Here is a 15,840-nt window from a genome sequence, read left to right on the forward strand (position 1 = left end):
CTTCACCGGTTAAAAAGAACTGACATCCGAAAAGGATTGCTGGGGGAGGCGGGGAAGAGAAACCCGGAGCCTGCTGAGAAGAGAAAGAGAAACGATTTAAAGCCATGAAGGGGAAGAAGATGGTGAGACCCAGTGACAGAAGAGGGAGAGAGGAAATTTAACAAGGAAGTGAAGTGGAGCGCGAAGTAGGGCAGAAGCTGAGGAGGAAACAAATGGGAAAGGGTAGTGTTTTCCAACAGGCATGCCCCAGGAAGGGGCGAGTTAGGGCCTGGGGCTGCCCCCGGGCTTTCACTGGAGATGCTCGCAGCCTGAAGCCGAGGACAGGGGCAAGCACTTGACTGACAGGCACTGGAGCAAAGGAAAATTCCCTACCGCCAGCCTCTCGGCGCCTCGGCGGAGCGCGGAGGCGGCGGCTGGCGAAGGGGCCTACCCAGGAGCCTACCGGGGAGCCGGGACCGGCGCTCCGCTGCCCCCGGCTCCGGGACGCAGGAAAAGACCCGAGGGTTTGGCGGGTAGAGGCCGCGGCCGAAGCTCGGCGACACCCGGAAAACGGTTCTGGGCCTCTGCCGGGCCCTCGGGCCGTTTCCCCCGCGCAGGACGCCGAGCGGCCTTACCTGAAGCGAAGAAGGAAGGCGAGGTCTAGGGCGTCCGCTCACGCCGCCGCAGAGCCCCGCTGCTGTGCTCAGCCCAGGCTTCCAACGGAGGCGCGACCTTGCTTCGAGCCGCCGCTTCCCTCTCGGGGTCTCGGCCACCGCCTCCGACAACTCCGGAGCTGTTTACACCGTCGGGCCCCGCACGCCGCCGCCGCCGCCGCTGCCGCCTTTTCTCCACCCTAGCGCCGTTGCCGACTCGGCCGCCGCCACCTCCTCCGCCGCAGCCTCGTCTCTCTGGAGCATCTTCCAACCACCAAACCCTGAGAAACAAGAGACTCCAACCGCGCCGGCAGGAAACTCCCCCGCAACTGCCAGGGGGACCAGGCGGTCAGAGCACCGGCGGCTTTTCCGCCATTGAGCAGCAGCCGCTCCGCTCCTTCTACAACCCCCCTCCCCTCATCTGGTCCTTCCCCGCCCCTAGGCGGGCCCCGCCCCCAGTTCCGTCCTATTGGGACGCCGCGCGGCCTCTCGCTGTCCTCGGTTTGCTGAGCAGGTCGTCAATCACCGCTCTACCGCCCACTCCGGCTGCCCCTTGTACCTCGGTACTGAGTTTTCCCCGCCTACAATATTTCCATTGGGCATCGGGGACCACCTTCAATTGGCAAGGTCAACTATCCATCAAACACCGCCCACTGAGTGAGACCCAACCCTTTCTTACCATTTACTTCATTCAGTCCCGCCTCTGCTATACCTCCCGGACCTCAGGGACCAACCCAGCCTGCCAGCCATAAGTAGAAACCGCCGTCAATCAAAAAACACCCACCTGCGCTCCGCCTCGCAAAGCCGAGCCAGAGCGACTCCCTTTTCTTATTGGTCGAAAGGGTGGCCCGATCCCTCCGTCATTGGCTTTCTCTGTGTGTCCGTCACTGAACCAATTTCCAAGTCCGTCACACCGGCTTTTTTTAAATGAACGCGCAAAAGGCGGGGAAGTACCCGAAAAGCGATTGGCTAGTCTTCGAAAATGGTCAAGCCCATTGAGTCTGTGCGGATCCTTTCAGTTCTACGAGGACCATGCCCCTCTGTTTTTGACCTCTAAGCCTCGAGTAAAACTAGCGCCATATAGGAGCCAACGGGCTGGCAAGTTATAGGTATGGAGGCCTAGTCCCACCCGGAATTCCAGAGGGTTGGCCGCTGATTGGCTAACAAAGTCTGCTAGGCCCTCATTGGCGGTTATAAACGCCTTTCTGAGACGCGGAGTCGGGAAGGGATGGCGCAGAGGAGGACAAGAAGCGGTCTGGGGAGTGGCGGTTGTTTAGCTTCAGCCAGCGGGTGGGGCGCACCCGTGAGGGGGAGACTCGGCGGGCCGGGTTCTGGGGGAGGTGATGCGGGAGGGGAAAAGCCCGGATGTGCCCTAACAATGAAATCATCGCGGACCAATCAGAGCAGCTGAGCTGTGATACCTGCCGGACCTGTCCCCAGAAAGGGAAGGGAACTGAGCTAGTGAGCGGGAAACTGGGGTATCAGGTCAACAGGCGACGTGTGACGATGGGATAATAGGTGATCCCTTCGGGAGGATTCTGTGGTGTTCGTGGTCATTTTTATTACTTCTAAGCCCGCACTGCCTGGCATTTAGGCCTTGACATTTCCGTGTTTCATTCCTCAGTAAACACTGAGTTTGGAAACTTTCAGCCTATCCTGGATACTCACTCGTTCATGCCATAGTTATTTAGCGTCTCCTGTTTGCCAGGCCCTGTATGTAGAGCTAGAGATACAAAAATAGGTTAGGCGATCCCAGTATAAGATGATAGGTGCTATAATTGAAACGTGCAAGGGAGGGTGACGACATAAAGGGCCGTTCCTGTGGGTGGGTTCACCGAGGGTGGCTTCACACAGGTGCAGGCCGAGTCTAGAATGAATGACTCCATGGGCAGGTAGAGGAACTGGACATGATTCCTCCAGCAGGTCAATTAGACTAAAAGGAACTGTCAGGTTAATTCCCCCAAAAAAGAGACAAAACTAAAGTGTAACGAAGGCATACTCATAGTTTAGGATAATTTTTTTAAAAGAGGAGTCTAACCTTATTCTTTTTTTTTTTTTTTATTGTTTAAAGTAGCGGTCCTCAACCTGTGGGTCGCGACCCCTTTGGCGGTCGATCGACCCTTTCACAGGGGTCGCCTAAGACCATCCTGCATATCAGGTATTTACATTAGGAGTCATAACAGTAGCAACATTACAGTTATGAAGTAGCAACGAAAATAATTTTGTGGTTGGGTCATAACATGAGGAACTGTATTTAAAGGGCCAGAAGGTTGAGAACCACTGGTTTAAAGTATTACAAAGAATAGTACATATGTCTCCACCTTATTCATTCTTTTGTGTAAATTGGCTTGGGCAGAGAATGTAAACGGAGACCCAAGAGCGTGCCATTCAGTTTAGGGGATGTGGATGTTTTGGGGAGAAGGGCAAATTTAGGAATAGAACAGTTGCCCAGGCCAAGGCACTGATGGCAGAAGTCACGATTCAGATTTTTTGGTCTACCCATCAAGCTGGGATAAGGACAGTGATTTTAACAGCATGATGGCTAAACCACCAATGTTAAAACCACCTGGGTCCACTCACACCTATAATATTATGGACGCTGGGGACAATATTTAGAAAGGTGAATTTTAAAATAAATCCCCAGGTGTTTTTTTGTGTACACCACTGATTGAGACCCTCTAGCATGGGTAATGGAGGCACCATAAACTAAAATTCAGTGTCCCCACTACTTGCAAGTTGGAAGGAAAAATGATGAAGAAGAAAAAGAAGTAGAACTGTTTAGATTTTATCTTTCCTTTGTCCCCTTTATTATAGGATCATACAGTTCTCAGGAAGTTTCCTTAAATAACCTATAGGATAAAATTTCTGAAATCACACTCCTTCGCCTGACATACTTCATATAGAGGGAAGGGAGTTTGTGACTCCAGCTTTCAAAATAGGAACCTAAAGAGCATAAGAGCAGAGACATCTGGGGACTCTTGTCTTGAGAACATCTCAGAAGGGCATCATAGAAGCTTCTTGGTCTCCTTGATTTCCTTCTCACTTTCCCTTTGAGTTGATCTCAAAACTAACACAAAACCCAGCTATTTAGGTGGGCTAATGATTGCACATCATTCATTCAACTGCTAAAAAAAACAAACAAACCAAAACCATTGAATATTTTTCTAGGTGTTGAGAATACAACAGGGATCAAAACATATTTAGATTAACTCTGTTGTATGCTTTATTTGATTAAAACACTAAACCATTAAAGAAGACCAACAAGATTCACAACTTTAAAAGGAAAGTTAATATATACTACCATAAATATAGGGGTGGGCAAAAATAGGGTTACAATTGTTCACGTGGGCTCTGGCTGGTGTGGCTCAGTTGGTTGAGTAGTAGTTTCATGCACCAAAAGGTTGATGGTTCAATTCCTGGTCACAACAGGGGTAGGAGGCATGCAAGAAGCAGCGGATTGATAATTCGGCTCTCACATTGATGCTTCCCTCTTTCTCTAAAAAAAAAAAAAAAAAAAAAAAAAATCAATAAAAAATTTGTAATTGTTCATATGGAAAAAAAGATATGCAGGTTATGATTTTTACAATAGCTCCCCATAACAAAGAAACAGAATTTCCGGAGGATGAGGCCCGGAAATCAGAATTTTAAAAAAGATTTCCAGGTGATTCTAATGTGCAGCCAAGGTTGAGAATCACTGACCTAGAAGATAAAATGCCTGCCTTTCCTTACTTTCTTTTCTTCCCCTTTACCTCTTTTTAAGCCTTTTCTAATTTCCTCTCCGTATTGTATCGCTACAGGGCTTTGCTGCTCCAATTCTAGAACACCCTATTCTGCCTCGTTTTTAAATTATTTAGGTAATTTATTGTTCTAACATTCTACCCTCTCTGTGTGCACACACACAGGAGAAGTTCTTGAAAAAAATTTTTAATTTATTAAAAACTTTTAGAGTAAGAGAGAAAGGGAGAGAGAGAGGGAGGGAGAGAGGGAGGGAGGGAGGGAGAGAGAGAAAGAGAGAAGCATGAGTTTGTTATTCCACTTATCTATGCATTTATTGGTTGCTTCTTGTATGTACCCAGGCGGAGATGGAAACTGCAATGTACGGGGACAACGCTGTCACCAACTGAGGTTACCTGGCCAGGGCCAGGATGAGAAATTCTTAACCTGAGGTCCACAGACTCCAAGGGGATTGAATTCACAAGTTTATGAACTTTAATGGGGGAAATTTACACATTTATTTTTACTAACCTCTAACTGAAATTTAGCATTTATTTCTTATGAATGTAGACAACAAACCACAGCAGCACTGTTACTGGACTAAAGGGACCCATTTGCCTGAGCATATCAAAGCCCATTAAAACACAAACAGAAGTTTGCACCAAAAAAAGTAGAGGTTAAAGGAAATAACACAAACCTGGAGTCCCAGGTGAGCTAATGCTCTAAGACAAGCATGTCAAACTCTCGGCCCACGGGCCGCATGCAGCCACAACGAATATTTTTGCAACCCAGCCAATATAACAGTATGTAAGAAATGTTTTAATAAAAATTTCATAACTTAATTTTTATAATATCCTGTTATACATAATCTATAATAATAAAAGGGTACTATGCTAATTAGACCAGACATCATTCTGGATGTCTTTCCTGACAAAGCCGGGTGGAGGGAAGCCAGCTGGGGTCCCAGGTGCCTGTGGGCAGCCCAAGAGAAGCCAGCCGGGGTCCCAGGTGCCAGAGGGAAGCCGGTGCCGTAGCCAGGGGGAAGGAAGGCCTACTCTTGCATGAATCTTCGTGCATTGGGCCTCTAGTTATTAATAAGGAACTACAACGTTTGCTAATGACTGATTACTATAATCATTTTGCATTCATTTCCCTTATGTGCCTTATGCACAGGTGCACCATTTTCTCCACTAATACTAGCAGCAAATATTTTAGCAGCCGATTGCTATGTCATTAGTCTTGGACTGACTTGTTTGGTGTGCGCAGCAGGAAATATTTTGCTTTCGGAGAACAAGAAAAATAGGTTTATTTGTGTTATGCTTATGAATTTGTGAAGTTATTCAGTGTCTGGTTAGTTAATGTTCAAGAAAAAATATTAATTTTTATTAAAATGTTCTATCATTTTATGTTAATGATTACTCATTTATTTCAGCCCTTTGTATCCAGCATGTTTCTATCAAAATAAACCCACGTTTCTATGAAAATTGAAGCTTTGGGTTTTTTGCAGCCCACATAAACTTAAACCTTGTTTATTTGGCCCGTGTTAGCCTTTGAGTTTGACATCCTTGCTCTAAGATCTGGCTCCCTGATGTCCCATACTGGTATAGGTTACCTACTGGAAAAATTATGAATAGCTAGGAAAGTTGGGGTCCTGGACTCTATTGATTGGTTGCCATCCAGGGTAGGAAGTAGTTGACCACTGTACCAGGTCCTAATGTCAGTCATGGTGTTGTTCTGTCCAGTTTCATGAGGGTGTGGTTCAGTTTACCTGGACTTGGGGCTGAAACTGAAGTGAAGTCAAGATGTTATCTTTAGTTTGACCCAAAACTCTGTTCCTGCGGTGAACAGACCCGAGGCTTTCTTCCTAAAACTGATGCTAACCAGGATATGATATCCTAAATGCTTAATTACTAAGGAAGGAAGTGAATTTACAAGGAAGAGGGAGGCCAGTGAGTCATGGTGCTATCAGACTGGATGAGGCCAGTTTGGATGGAGAGGGGGGGAAAAAAGGAAAGGTCAACATTAAAGAAATGAAACCACATTAAAGAAATTAAGTTTTTGCATGGTTATATCACTAGTAGTAATTGTGACTTTATCATCAACAGAAATTACTGATATTTTCATATCACATTAGAGTTGTTGCAAATCTCTGGAAATATAATTTACACTCAACACTATTTTGAAATTACAGGAATTACTGGACTCACCACTAGATCTGTTGTAGGCGGCAGGGATGGCACCAAGTGTCTGACCAACCGGTGGGTCTGACCAGCAGCCTCCCCATCTTGATCATGTGTCCTGCTCTGAGGTTCAGCAACCTCAGTACTTGAGTTCTGGCTAAGAAAGAATTCAGAGCCAGACCCAAACTGTAAGAGAACATTTACTGGGTAAATTACAGAGGTAGCAAAAGTAATTCTTAGAAGAAATAGGTTTAGGAAACAAGGTATAGTGGTAAAGGAAGGGCCCTTAGACCTTGGGGAGTAAGGAAGCTAATGGTGACTCCACATGGGGCCAGGAGAGGGAGGGAGAAAGGAAAGGCATGGGCGGGCTCCCAGGAGGGCGAAGCACTGGGTCCTCCATCCTAAGGGTTTTAAGGGCAGAGATTTTAGGGGAGTTCCCAGGGAAAGATCTTTAATAGAATATTAAGCAGTTTTCCAGGTGTGTCCATTCAAGATTGTGGTCTCCACTGATTGATTGGCCAGCACCAGGGCAGGGTCATTATTCAGTGCAGCTGATCCTGATGCCATGGCTGGTTTTGTTGCTTATCTGGGTCTGGAGCTTAAATACAACTGAGGCGTAGATATTATGTCTACAGAGGAAAGGTCAGGGGGCCCAAACCTCTTGACCAGCGATAAGCTAAGGGAGGAAACGTCAACCTGGGGATGAGGTCCTACCCTACAATTGGTTGTCCATCGCTAGGCACCTGGGGTTTTCCATTCTGGTAACCTTCTGTACCTGGCCCGTCGTCCTTGCTCTGTTCATGTGCGTCTAACTGCCTACAACAGATCTAGTTATTTAAAGTATTCATAAAGATGCCGAAACCGGTTTGGCTCAGTGGATAGAGCGTCAGCCTGCGGACTGAAAGGTCCCAGGTTCGATTCCGGTCAAGGGCATGTACCTGGGTTGCGGGCATATCCCCAGTAGGAGATGTGCAGGAGGCAGCTGATCGATGTTTCTCTCTCATCGATGTTTCTGACTCTCTATCTCTCTCCCTTCCTCTCTGTAAAAAATCAATAAAATATATTAAAAAAAAAAAACAATACACACACGATTTTAAAAAAATAAATAAAAATAAAGTATTCATAAAGAGGACATTATATTACATTATGATTAATTTACAGCTTTTTTTATGTTTCAATGTAGTTGGTTTCTTTTGAAATTTTATGAACTTAGTTTCATATGTTTAAAAACATTATTCTGAGAAGAAATCTACAGTATTCACCAGAGACCCTTTTCTCAAAAAAAAAAAAAAAAAAAAGTATGGGGAGTAATAACCCTGCTGAGAGTAATCTCCAATTCAGCAAAAACATTATTTTTTGTTGTTGTTGCACATTGTACACAGTAGATCCTCAATAAGTATTTATTGAATTGAACTTAGCGTTTCTCAAGTACTTCACTGGATGTTTTCCCTTTCCAAAGTGTCACCCCACCAAGGCTGGGCAGGGCCCCCATATCCCACTTTCTCCTAAGACAGGAAGTTGGTTAAGCTGTCACCAATCTGCATGTAATCCCCATAGCCTTGGAGGCCAAAACTGGCTGCCTCAGAGCCAGATGCTCCTTTGTGTTTTAAAGTGTGTGTCATAAGCATGAGAAGATTAAGATTATGGTTATAACACAGTGGGTGGTATCAGAAACACTTTTCATTTAGAGCACAACTGAATAAATGCTGTATAACTACAAAATGTTTAAATAGGATTGACTATGGAAAACTCTAATATCAGCCATTTACGTAAGCAGTTTAGCATTTATGCCAAAGTTCATTTACATGATCCATTTGCTTTGTTATGTTCTGTTTTCTTTTTACAATAAACTATACATTTCTGGCAACTCTTCAGCTTTTGCTTCTCAGTAGTATTGCCATTTGCTTATGCAATATGGTGGTTTGCACTTGCTTCAAAAAACTAAAGGAAATGATGTGCTACTTTTCCCTTATTTTCCTTCCACAGCTATAACCACTCCTTTCCTGTTGACTTGTCTGAAAGCTCTTTTTCTCCTGCTATTAAGTTGGGCATGAGTGCTAATCTTAAGAATCTAAGCAGACTTCAGGATGGAGCAGCTATCAAGGAGATGATCACAGGAGTAAAGCCACAGGTTGCTTATTCTAAAATCAAGTGTTCAGGGAAATAGCTTTAAGAATATTCTCAAATGAAAAATTCATGGTGAAAGGGACATGCAGAACTTGAGTGCTATTAGTTTAAAAGGTTTCATAATAAGGCCCACATATAATGTCCTTCAGATAAAGACCTTAGGTTTCTGGCAAATAGCAAAGTACCCAGCAGTTAGATAACTGGCCACAGAAAGATTGCAGATCAGGATTGAGAAATTCAGACTCTGAAGCCAAGTAGAAATGGTGATGGGAGAGGAAGCCAGAGACTCCTGTAATAGCCAGCACAGATCAGGAGCAGAAATGGCTGGAAATGAACCAGTGAGAAGCCAAACTAGGGCCTTTTATATCCTCCCTGCTTGTTACCAGAACTTGTCTCAAAGTATAGAAGTGGGTTCACACCTTAGACAAGGGTTCAGGTATAGGCTACAAGGGTTAAGGTATAGGCTACAAGGGAGCTGGGGAAGCAAGAACAGGAAGCTCCTTCATAGAGAGTTTCCAAAGGTTTAGTCGTTGGATTTTGTTTTTTTTCCCCAATAATTTTTATTACAGAGATTTTCAGACCCACACAAAAATAGTAATATTATATAATGAACCCCATATACCTATTGCTCAGCTTAAGTAATTCTCAACATTTTGACTATATAGCTCCAACCATCCCTTTTGAGTTTATTTTGTAAAATGATTTCTAAAAGGTACCTCTAAGAGTAATATAAGACAAAATTTTTACTATTTTATATTAACATTTTATATTAATATTTTATATTAACATTTTAATCTAAATATGTTTTTAGTTTTCTTTAGGTTATATTTCTGCCAAATATTTTATATATAATGTTTTAAAAGTAATAGAATATAATTTCAAATTACTTGCATGAGGAATGGACACAGCTTGAATAAAAATCATTTTCAAATTAAGGAGATACATTTTGGACAAGCTTTGCCATATTACTGGTCCTCTTATTAATGAATCAATAAATCTTTAGTCCCACTGGTATGGCTCAATTGGTTGAGCCTTATCCCATGTACCGAGGGGTTGCCAGTTCAGTTCCCAGTCAGGGCACATGCCCAGTTGTGGGCTTGATCCCCAGTAAGGGGCACGCAGGAGGCAGCTGATCGATGTTTCTCTCTCATCGATGTTTCTTGAAAAACCTTAAAAGTTTGGTTTTGAACTCTATATCCAGTAGTTTGCTTTCCTCCATTTCTGTCATTTATGTCCTTTTTCTTTGTCTCCGCATTTTTTATGCCTCCCTGTGTTGATAAAGTGGTTTTCTGTGTTAAGTGTCCTCTAGGGCTCAGTGGTTCAGCCTCCCCAATTACCTGAGGAGGACACTCTTGGTGCACCCCCTTGTGGGCTCTGTGCACAGTCTTGTTGTAGGTAAGCCTTGATTATTGTAGGTATCACTGGGAGGAATTGACCTCCAAGCCAATTGGCTGTGAGAATCAGCTGTGTCTGCAGTGGGAGAACTTCTGTGCTGGAGACACCCCTCCAGGGCAAGACTTGCTTCAATGGGGCTTTGGTGCTCACTGAATCTGCCCCCTGAGTGTGTCCTTTATGGTTCCATGGAGCTGCAAACTGGATGGTCCCACTCTGACCTCTGGATACACTGGCTCCTGGATCTCTAGGGAGGTGCTAATATAGCCTCTGACTTAGGCTATCCAGCAAAAGCCTCCCTGCAGGGCTTGGGCGGGGCAGGTCCCATGGGATCAACAGGGTCGGGCTAGCGGTTATGGCTGCTCTCAGAGGCTCCTCTTCTCAGTGTCTGGCAATCTGCAAGCCCCTCTGAGAGAAAGCTGCCCTTGAGTTCTGACCGATGCCAGACAGTCCCGCTTCTCCCGAATGAGTCTGGGTCCCCAAAGACTCACCCAGAACTGGAGCTCAGAGCCTGAGACTCCCTCCCAATTAAAAATGACAATCGTGCCCTCAGCCGCCAGCCCGCTCCGCGTGCGCCTCTGTACCTTAGTATTTTACTTCCGCACTGCGCCTCCTCTGAGTCTCGGTATGCTTTTCTCTTTCCTTCTAGTTGTAGAATTTCCACTCAGCCAGCCTTCCTGTGGTTCTGGATGATGTCCGTTCCATCTTTTAGTTGTATTTTTGAAGTGGTTGTGCGAGGCAGCAAACTCCGATGTTTACCTATGCCGCCATCTTGGTTTCTCCTCGATGTTTCTATCTTTCTCTCCTTCTCCTTTCCTCTCTCTGAAATCAATAAAAACATATTTAAAATATTATAAAAATAAAAAAATCTTTAATATGTGTTAATTAAAAAATTAAATAGATACATAGTACATAAGATTACAACTTTCTGTAAAAAATAATTAAAAGAAAAGCTAATTATTTTTGAAGTGGAAAGATCAAATAAGGCACTAAAGATTAAAAGAAAATTATCCTTGTCCCAGCAGAGTGGCTCAGTTGGAGCATCATCCCATACACCAAAGTGTTTCAGGTTCGATTCCCAGTCGAGTCACATACCTGGGTTGTGGGTTCTGTCCCTGGTCAGGGTGTGTGCGGGAGGCATCTGATAGATGTTTTTCTCTTGCATCGATGTTTCTCTCTCTGTCCCTTCCTATCTCTCTAAAATCAATAAAAACATATCCTTGGGTGAGGATTTTAAAAACATTTTTAAAAAGAAAATTATCCTTATAGACCACATGTTGGGACGCAAAACAAGTTTCAATAAACTTAAGAAGACTGAAATCTTATCAAGCATCTTCTATGACCATAATGGTATGAAACTAAAAATCAATCAAGAAAAAAACTGAAAATAAACAAAGACATGAAGGCTAATTAATATGTTACTAAACAATGAATGGGTTAAAAATGAAATCAAGGAAGAAATCAAATGATATCTTAAAAATAAAGAAAATGAGAACACAACAATCCAAACTATATGGGACATTGTGAAAGCAGTCCTGAGAGAGAAATTCATAGCAAGAAAAATCTCAAATAATCTTACTTTGCATTTAAAGGAGTTAGGAAAAGAACAACAGAGCCCAAAGTGAGAAGAAAGAAAATAATAACAATCAGAGAGGAAATAAACGAAATAAAGTATAAAAAGACAATATAAAAAATCAATGAAACCAAGAGCTGTTTCTTTGAAAAGATAAACAAGATTAACAAACCTTTAACCACACTCATCAAGAAAAAAAGGAAGGGACAGAGAGAGAAACATTGATGTGGCTCAGAATGGCTCAGTTGTTTGGGGCATGGTTCCATACACCAAAAAGATTGTGTTTTTGATTTCTGGTCAGGGCATATACCTAGGTTGTGGGTTCGATTCCCAGTCAGAGCCTGTGCAGGAGGCAACCAATCAATGTTTCTCTCTCTCTCTCTCTCACTCTCTCTCAAATCAATAGACATATCCTTGGGTGAAGATTAAAAAAGAAAAAAGAAAAAAAAGAGAGAGAGTGCAAATAAATAAAATTAGAAATAAAAGGGGAGAAGTAACAACTGACACAACTCATGCAGGAATTTTCTTTTACTATAACTTCCTAGCATTTCTTTTATTTATTTACTGTTGGGTGATTATATTATAAAGTAAAGCATTTTGTGAATTTCAATTGCTACATAAATACGCATGTTTATTCATATTTAGGTGACTGTATTCTGGTTTGTTTGCTATTAGTCACCATTACACAGGCCAACATACAATAACCAACTTGAGGTTTTTGACATGATTGCTAATGTTTATTGCAAAATAATTCATCGAGTAGGACAAATAGCTGACGGCCCTCAGAAATCTAATCTCCTTATATCAAGCTGAAATGAGTGAAAGTAGACTGTGGATTGAAAATGCTACAAGATTATAGGCCAGACAATGTCAATTAAAGCAGTGTGCTTTTATAATTTTCTAACACTACAAGAGAACTCACCACCAACTAGAAGCTAGTAATCAGAAATAAGAGCTATTTTTAAGCAAATTTCCTACCAATTAGTGATGTGAACCCTTTTCTTCTGTCCTGCTGGTTTGCTCACTATGGAACCCTTTATCTTTCTCTCTCATCTCTACCCATTACATACTCAATGATCTTGCTCTCTCTCTTTCCTGTACAGTCTAATTTAATACTTAATGATATACTCTTCTGTGCTAGTCTCTGATTGTTTTAGATGTGTTATGTATTCTCAACTAGATTGTAGACCCCGAGGCTAGGACCATGTGTCAGATATCTTTGTTAATGCTTTTTTTTTTTTAAAGAGACATATCAATGTGAGTGAAACATAGATTGGCTGCCTCCTGCACGTCCCCTACCAGGGATCGAGCCAACAACCGGAGCATATGCCCCAACCGGGAATTGAACCAGCAACCTTTCAGTGCACGGGATAATGCCCAACCAACCCAGCCACATCAGCCAGGACTGTTAATGATTTTTATGCTAAACACGATGGGTACTAAGTAATGTCTTATTGGAAAATCTAAAAAATAGCCACTGGTTTTGTACAACTGTGACCAGAGCTCAAAGCAAAAGCACTTCATGTCTGTGTGGGGTAGAATGTACAGTCACTGGGCATTAATGTTTTCACATTTATTTAGATCCTCTGATTACAATAGACATAAATCTACTCAAGTTGGCTTCGCTTAGATAGGTATCTATAGAAAGCAGATAAGATGATTTCATGGAACCCAACGCTGGTAATGAAGACTGCACGGGACTGAACCTGGGAATTGGAATGTCAGAAACCATTCGGTGTCTTTTTATCATTTCTCTATCCAGCTGCTTGTATCTCACTGTGTAGGTATAGTCATGGCTTCTCAACCTTCCATGGCCTTACAAGACCAAAGCCCATGAGTAATTAACCCAGACTTTACATTTCACTTCCACATTTCTGACAGAAAAATATGATTGGCCTGTAATGGGTCAGACAGTAATCCCTAGTCCAATCAGCTGTCCTGAACAACAAGTGTCATATGGTTTGATATTCATTCTCTGCAGGGTTTGGGGAACACCACTCAACGAAGAAGACAGACAGCAGGCAGGCAACTTGACTAAAGCAACAACCACAGTTAAAATATATAGGAAATTGCAACAAAAGCTTTTATGGGTGTCTTCCCAGCTCATAACCCCCCTTCCTCTGATCATTTTACCCCTGATCTAGTGGGGTGGGCCCCTAATAGACATATTTGTACCAAATGACACTGTACCTCTGGCCAGCTAACCAAACCAGGGTGAGCACTCTTCCCAAGCCATGTAAACTGGTTTTCTCGTGGGAAATTTGATTTGAGGCCAAGAAGGCTACACTTGTCTTTTGAGAGGAAAGGCTGTCAACTAAGAACTGTTTCAGGACCATCCTTCCTCATTCTGTTCCCAAGGAAGGAAAGAGAGCTAGTCTGCTGTGAGAGAAGAATGAAGCAGATATCCTTGAAGAAGCAGGGCTGGGACAAGAGAGCAGGCTCTGCCGGGTTCTTTATGACTGAATAGTTTCTGATTTTAGAAGCCCAACCACTTTACTGCCTTGAGTTCTGCAAGACATCTCCACATTCTTTTTTGCTTAAGTTATCTTGAGTTGGTGTCTGTTATATGCAACCCAAGTAGTTGTAACTGAGACATCCAGATTAAAAGTAAGAGTCATTCCTACACTTGTCCATTGAGACCAGTCAGTCATATTAAGAGGCCAATATTTTGTTGCCATGAAAAGCTTCTAAATTTATCTTGTAGACTCATATATCTGTGCAGCTATACAGTACATCTGTTGGTGACTCATGAGGATTAAATTGTATGGGAGGCCTGTTACCTGATTCTCAGTTGGGTGTCATATGATTTCTTAAAAGAGAACAATTTATGAAAAAAAACTGGCCTTCAAATTTTTTATCATTCATTATGTCTGTTATTAGAACTGATGCTTGTTACAGTTTTGTGGTCTTTTTTAAAATTTATTTATTTATTGGTTTTCAGAGGGAGAGAGGAAGGGGGAGAGAGAAAGAGAAACATCAGTCTGTTGTTTCACTTATTTATGCATTCATTGGTTGATTCTTGTACATGCGCTGACCAGGGATTGAACCTACAACTTTGGCGCATAGGGACAACATTCTAACCAGCTAAGCTACCTGGCCAGGGCTGCTTGTTACCATTTTCAAAGCACATTTACACAATTCTCTTTTTTGGCATTCACAGCAATCCTCTGATGAAGTATTATTATATCATTCCTATTTCCTATATGAGGAAACTGAAGCTCAAAGAGATCTGGTGATTTGTTTAGTACCATTAATCTAGTGAGGATACACTATGGACTCAACATCAGTGTTCTTTATATATTTCTGACCCAGGTTCGGTCTATATCTTCTTTTAGCTGGTTTTTAAATTTTTGTTTGTTTTACTTTTTCCTTTAAAAACTCCCTTTTTAAAAATCGAAGTATAAAATGGGCACAGAAAAGTTAACACACCATGTATCACTAATGGAGCATGGCATTGGATATGACCTGCTCCCCAGAGCACCTTTTCTCCCCCTGTCCCACTACTAGTTCCTCCCTCCATCTTCCCCCATACCATTCTGTTGACTTTCAACACTATATATTTGCCTGTTTTCAAACTTTATATAAATGGGATCGTGCAGAATGGATACTTTTGTGTTCAACTTCTTTTGCCAGTGTGAGATTTATCCACTTTGTTGTAACAGTAGTTCATTCATTTATATTCCTGCATTGTATTCCATTTTATGAATATACCACAGTTTACGTATCCATTCTATTATCTCTATATGCTGGGATTGTTTTCTGTTAGAGACTATAATGAATGGTGCTGCTATGAGCATTTGTTAGCATATCTTTTAGAGTACCACATGCATGTCCTATTGAGTAAATACCTAGGAATGAAATTGCTAGGTAAAATATTTTGATGTAATAGCTACTGCAAGGCAGTTTTCCAGTGTGGGTGTATCAATTTACTCTCCCACCCAACTGGTATAGGAAAATTTTGACTTCTCCGTATTCTCAACAACCCTGGTACTTTCTGTTTTTAATTTTAACCATTCTGGTGAGTGTGTAATGGTGTATTTTAATTTACTTTCCCCTGATAACTGATGAGCTTGAGCATATTTTTATGTTTACTGGTTATTTGGATCCCTCTTTTATGAAGAGCCTGTTCAAGTATTTTTTCCATTTTTCTACTGATTTGTAAGATTTCCTTATATATCCTGAGTAATATGCATTACCTTTTTAAAAAAATATTTTTTGTTTA

The 15,840-nt window shown here is 42.4% G+C and overlaps 1 protein-coding gene and 1 long non-coding RNA gene across 7 annotated transcripts in view; both read right to left on the reverse strand.

Moving 5' to 3' along the window:
- Window positions 1–755, reverse strand: part of PPM1B (protein phosphatase, Mg2+/Mn2+ dependent 1B) — a 70,277-nt gene extending 69,522 nt beyond the window's left edge. For all 4 annotated transcript variants that reach the window (XM_059659959.1, XM_059659960.1, XM_059659958.1 and 1 more), the window contains exon 1: window positions 615–755. The gene's annotated coding sequence lies outside the window, so the exon portion shown is untranslated. The remainder of the gene's footprint in view (window positions 1–614) is intronic.
- A 4,738-nt stretch (window positions 756–5,493) lies between these two features.
- Window positions 5,494–15,840, reverse strand: part of LOC132213414 (uncharacterized) — a 106,912-nt gene continuing 96,565 nt past the window's right edge. For 2 of the 3 annotated variants that reach the window (XR_009447986.1, XR_009447985.1), the window contains 4 exons: window positions 11,141–11,242; window positions 10,630–10,867; window positions 6,554–7,135; window positions 5,494–6,126 (listed from right to left, as the gene is read on the reverse strand). This is a non-coding gene — a long non-coding RNA (uncharacterized LOC132213414). The remainder of the gene's footprint in view (window positions 6,127–6,553; window positions 7,136–10,629; window positions 10,868–11,140; window positions 11,243–15,840) is intronic. The other variant, XR_009447987.1, reaches the window with a different exon arrangement.

Source organism: Myotis daubentonii, chromosome 12 (genome assembly GCF_963259705.1).
Source record: "Myotis daubentonii chromosome 12, mMyoDau2.1, whole genome shotgun sequence".
In the NCBI taxonomy this organism is placed as follows: Eukaryota; Metazoa; Chordata; class Mammalia; order Chiroptera; family Vespertilionidae; genus Myotis; species Myotis daubentonii.